Raw genomic sequence first — 6,000 nt, 5'->3', positions numbered from 1 at the left:
CCCCAGAGGCGGAGTCCACCCTGGAGGTAAGCCCCGCACCGTGGAGGCCTCCCCAGGAGCCCACCCCCGGGGCACCGGAGGAGGAGAAAGAGGGGGCATCCTCCTCCAGTGACGGGGGTCTGCAGATTAGGTTGCCCTCGAGGAGATCCAGCTAGGCGTCCACCCACCGGGTGTCCCCCGACCGTGGGAGCAGACCATCAGGTATGTACCCCCCCGGTGCGCACCCCCAGGGTTGAGGGGTGGGGGTAACAGATATGACCAGGGCCCTCCACATGCCCAGATGACCATGGCCCCAAGGACAGTAGTGGCATGTCCCTCAGTAGAGTGCATCAGCCCCTGCCCCCCAGCATGACAGGGCCATGCCCCATCCCCAGGGTTGGGGTGAGCGGAACCTAGGGTCCCCCGGGGGGAGGGGGTGGGACACCCATCATCAGCAGCAGCAGCATCTCCCAGGGACGGGGATGGGGAACCTGCAGCAGCGGGGTTGGGGGACAAGGGCCACAGCTCGGGGCCCACACTAACGGCTGTCTCCACTCTTCTTCCCCCCACTGTGTTCCACAGCTGCACCATCAGAAGGACTGGAGAGCGACGGCGAGGTGTCAGTAGTCCCGGAGAGCCCACCGGGGCCATCACTCCAGGCCAGCCCCTCGGCGGAGGACCGACCAGCCCCACAGCGGGGACAACGGCAGACCCAGCACCACCACCGGACGGCAACAGACCCCCAGCTGCTGGAGATCCACCATCGGCAGCTGGAGGTCACCAAGCAGCGTCTGCGGGTGGAGGAGCGGTGCCTTGAACTGCAGAAACGGGAGCTGGCCTGGCGCCAGGAGGCATGGGGGGCCTTCATGCACACGTTCAAGTGTATCACGGACTACATGGACCCCCATGCCACGCTGGCCACAGCTCTGCCCACCCTGCCTGTTCCACCCGCTGCTCCACCCACTGCTCCACCCGCTGTCGCACCGCCACCTGCCACCGAGGGCCCTTCTGCCGAGGGGGACCTGGGGCCAGCTGACACCCACCGGCCTTATCTCCCGGTCCACCCGGACCCCAGCCAGCCCCAGCCAGGGCTGAGGCCAAGGCGCAGATCGCGGCCACCCACCCCCAGCGCTGGACATTAGGGGGTGTGGGGCCCAGGACGTGACCCCCCTCCCCCTTTGTATATATTCCCCTCAGTTTTATGTTCGTTTGTAAATAGTTTCTATTAGACCCCTGTTGTTATGTTGTTGTTATGATGCTGATCCCTGCCCCCCCATGTACATCGTTCTCCCCTTCCTTGTCTTCCCATTTTTTTCTTTCATCTTATCGGACTTATAATATATATATATATATATGTAATATTTATTCAGCCTGTAAATAGTTAGTTAAGATATTAATAAGGAGAGTTCAACATAGATCTGGTTTTACAAACAAATGTCTGTTTTTATTTACAAGAAAAGTGTGTGGGGGGTGTTCTCTTGGGTGCTCTGTGGTGTGTGCGTAGGGGCAGGGAGTGTTGTGGAGGATGGGGGGGGCAGTAGGGGGCCTGCCAGCGTTCACCCCACAGCCTCATCGAATTGGGCCCGCAGGGCCTCCCGGACCCGGGTCCCTTCAGGGTCCACCTGGTGACTGGGGACAGCGGGTGGCTGCACATTGGCCCTGCCGGCCTCCACAGCCCAGCCCTGAAAGAAGGCCTCCCCCTTGCTCTCGACGAGGTTGTGCAGGGCGCTGCACGCTCCCACAATCTGGGGGATGTTGGTGGGGCCCGCATCGAGGCAGGTGAGGAGACACCTCCAGCGCCCTTTGAGGCACCCAAATGTGCGCTCCACCACCTGGTGCGCATGGTTCAGGCGCAGGTTGAAGCGCTTCTGGCTGGCTGACAGGTGGCCCGTGTAAGGGTGCATGAGCCAGGGCCGGAGGGGGTATGCCGCATCTGCGATGATGCAGAGGGGCATGGTGGTGTCCCCCACAGGGATCTCCCACTGGGGGATGTAGGTCCCCGCCTCCAGCCGGCAGCACAGGCCCGAGTTCCGGAATACCCGGGCGTCGTGGGTGCTGCCAGGCCAGCCCACATGAATGTTCAGAAAACGGCCCCGGCTGTCCACCAAGGCCTGGACAACCACCTGAGTGGTAGCCCTTCCTGTTTAACTAGCGTCCTCCACTGTGCTCTGGGGTGCAGATGGGGATGTGGGTCCCATCCAGAGCCCCGAAGCAATTGGGGAAGCCCAGGGTGGCAAAGCCCACGATGGCAGCATCCGGGTCCCCAAGCCTCACGAGCCTGTGGAGGATCAGGGCGTTGATGGCGCGAATGACCTGCAGGGGAAGCACATGGGAGAGCACCAGTGAGGGGTGTGCAGGGTGTGTGTGGCCCTCCCCTGCCAGGGCCCCCCTCCCCTGCCAGGGCTGCCTCCCCTTCCCCCCGTGGGTCCTCTTACCTCCATAAGGACAGCCCCGACGGTGGCCTTGCCGATGCCAAACTGCTGGCCCATGGATCGGTAGCTGTCTGGAGTGGACAGCTTCCAGACAGCAATGCCGACCCGTTTCTCCACACTGAGGGCACGCCGCATGAAGGCATCCTGGTGCCTTAGTGCAGGGGTGAGCCACTGGCATAGCTCCAGAAATGTCTGCCGGCTCATCTGAAAGTTCTGGAGCCAGCGGTTGTCGTCCCACTCTCCGAGCACCAGCTGCTCCCACCAGTCGGAGGTGAGGGGGGGCAGGGTGCTGCAGGGTTGGGGGTTGCTTCCTCCTCCCCTGTGGGCAGCTCCTCCTCTGTGGCAAGGATGTGCTCAGCTGCCTCCTGCATGGCATGGAGCAGAGCGAGCACTGCTCCTACAGGGGCGGCTGTGTGGACCTCTGGCTGCTGCTGCTGCTGCTGCTGCTGCTGCTGCTGCTGGGGGTCCATGACTGCGTCGCTCGAGGTGTGCATGCCTATGGCTCTGCAGACCGCGTGCTGTGCAGTCTGCGTGTGTCTGGGAGGGGCCCTTTAAGGGAACGGCTAGCTGTTGCCCAGGAAGCGCTAGTCCGCCCTGTGACCCTGTCTGCAGCTTTTCCTGGCACCCTTATTTCGATGTATGCTACTTTGGCATGTAGACGTTCCCTTGCAGCGCCTATTTTGATGTGGTGCTGCCCAACGTCGACATTGAACATCGACGGCACCAGCCCTGGAGGATGTGTAGATGTTATTCATCGAAATAGCCTATTTTGATGTCGCTGCATCGAAATAAGCTATTTCAATGTAGTGTTCACGTGTAGACGTAGCCAGTGAGGCCCTCCAGGAAGCCTTTAACCGGCGGTCCCAGTGAGCCCCCCACGTACACCCACAATCATAACCCCCTCCTGCACACTCACCTCTCACCTCTCCCCCACCATGATCCCCCTCCCACACATCCACACCCCACTGCGCCCTCAACATACAGGAGACACGTGAGAGTGGTGACAAACTATTTACCTGAGTGATGGCCAATGGAAACTGTGTAAACAGAGCACTAAACTATTTACAAGAGGGATTGGGGGGACTATATACAACAGGGTCCTGGGGTGGCGTGCGGCCAACGGAACTCAGAAGGGTTATTAGGGCAGGTGACATTACTCCTCCACTAGGGTGGAGGACTGGGAGCTGCAGTGGGTGCAGGAGCCCCTACCACCTCGGGGTCCCCATTGGGACTGGGATGAGGCCAAGGCCATGGGGAGGTAGGGGCGTGGGAGGGGTCTGTGGACTCAGGCTTGGGCTCAGCAGGGGGCATGGGAAGGGAGAGAGGATGAGGGAAGAAAGGGGGTTGGCTCGCTCTGGAAGGCACTAGCCATCAGCCACTGGGCCAGTGCCAGTCGGGTGGCTGGGGGGAGATTGGGCAGGAGCAGGGCAGCAAGGTCAGGGACTGTGCGGAAAGCTGGGGGGGAGGTCTGTGGGAGTGGCTGGTGAGGGAGCGGGAGGCTAGGTCAGGAGGGTGGTCACAACCTAGGTGAGGATGTCCAGGCTGCCCACCACCTGATCCCATGCCACCTGCTCCATTGCCAGCCACTCCCACATGATGGTGGTCACGTCCTGCAAGGTGGCCTTGTAGGCAGCAGCAGCCTCCTCCTCCCCACAGTGGTGCCAGCACATGCCATGGAAGCAGACCCCATGTGCGAGCTGGTAGAAGAGTGGTCCCAGCTCCCTCACCCTCTACTGCAGGGCTCCCTGGCCTCTGTACAGGTCTTGGCTCGGCCTGGATGGTGGAGCTGTGGAAAGAGAAGGATACAGAGGTACAGGCCATAAGTCCTGTGACCTCGTTCTGGGGGCCATGCCTCACATCCCCCATGTCCCCCCATGTCCCTGTCTGATGGCCTGGGGCCCCTGTTGGATCCCAGACAGTGGGGGTCCTCATAAGGGTAGGGTGCATGCAGGTGACCTGGGCATGTGACCTGCAGTGCTGTCCATGGGAACGGGTGCTGAGTGCTGCATGTGACCTTGCCGAGGCCTAGGGAGCATGGCCATCTGTGATGCATTCAGAGTGGAACTGGTAGCCATGTGAGGGGCTTGCGGCCAGATGTGGCAGAGGCGAGTGCCCCTCCCCACATGCCAGAACATCCAAAATGCCTGGGACCTACCTGGGGATCCCTCCAGCAACTTGAGGGAGACCCAGGTGGAGGGGGCCTGGCTGGAGACCTTGGATGACAGAGCAAGGATGAGGGTCCCATACCTGGCACTCCTGTCATTGCTCTGGGGTACAGGTTCTATGCCCATCAGGCAGGGGATGCTGGCAGCCATGGCTCCCAGCACCTCCTCAGGCTTGCTGTCAGGCTCTGTGTCAGGCCTGGCGCTGTCCAGGACATGGGTGGACAGGGTTTCCTTCTGGGCCACAGGAGGCAGTTGAACTTCTGGAAGTCGGGGCAGGTGGTGGTCACTGCCCCCGAGTGACTGGCTGCCTCATGGGCCCAGCAATAGGTCTGCCTTAGTTCCTTCACCTTGGAGCACATTTGGTCTGCTGTACAGGCAGGGTGGTCCCAGGAATGTCAGGTCACTTGACAGCTGGCTGAAGGCATTCCAGCCCTGACTGGTCATGTGGAGCAGCAGCTCCTCATAGAATCACAGAATCACAGGGCTGGAAGGGACCTCAGGAGGCCATCTACTCCAGCCCCCTGCTTCAAGCAGGATCAACCCCCACTAAGTCATCCCAGCCAGGACCTTGTCCAGCCAGGACTTAAAAACCGCAAGGGATGGAGAAACCACCACTTCTCTAGGCAATGCATTCCAGTGCTTCACCACCCTCCTGGTGAAGTAGTTTTTCCTAATATCTAACCTACACCTCTCCCTCTTCAACTTCAGACCATTACTCCTAGTTCTGCCATCTGACACCACTGAGAACAGTTTCTCACCCTCCTTTTTAGAGCTCCCCTTCAGGAAGTTGAAGGCTGCTATTAAATCACCTCTAAGTCTTCTCTTCTGCAAACTAAACAAGCCCAAATCCCTCAGCCTATCCTCATAGGTCTTGTGCTCCAGACCCTTAATCATTTTTGTTGCCCTTTGCTGAATCTGCTCCAGCAAATCCACATCCTTTTTATACTGGGGGGCCCAAAACTGGACACAATATTCCAGATGTGGCCTCATCCCCCCAGTGTGCCAGCAAGTCCTTCACCTCCACCTCAGAACAGGAGGGGTCCCTCTTTTTTGGCCCCTGGCTGGTCTCCTGTGACCCCTCACATGGATTGGAGGCAGGTGTTTGGGGGTGCAGGACTTCCGACCATTGACCATTCTGCCGGTGGGATGACTTGCCAAGCTGTAGCATCACTGGGCAAGTGTACTGCTGTAGGCTCATGGGATTCCAGAAGCCAGCACACTCTCAGCTTCCTGCCACGGGGTTTCTGGATCCCTATGTCTTTAAACATGGCTGGATGCAGAGACCATAGACCCCCAATGGTGCTGAAAGGGGCGTCTCTATGCTCTAGCTGACAGGTGCCATGGATGACCCCCTCTTTTGAAAAGCAACCCGTTGGAGCATCTACATGCATTCTTTTTCAAAAGAGAGTTTCAAAAGAAGGTAC

This window comes from Carettochelys insculpta, chromosome 3 (genome assembly GCF_033958435.1).
Source record: "Carettochelys insculpta isolate YL-2023 chromosome 3, ASM3395843v1, whole genome shotgun sequence".
Classification (NCBI taxonomy): Eukaryota; Metazoa; Chordata; order Testudines; family Carettochelyidae; genus Carettochelys; species Carettochelys insculpta.
This window is presented reverse-complemented; position numbering follows the sequence as displayed.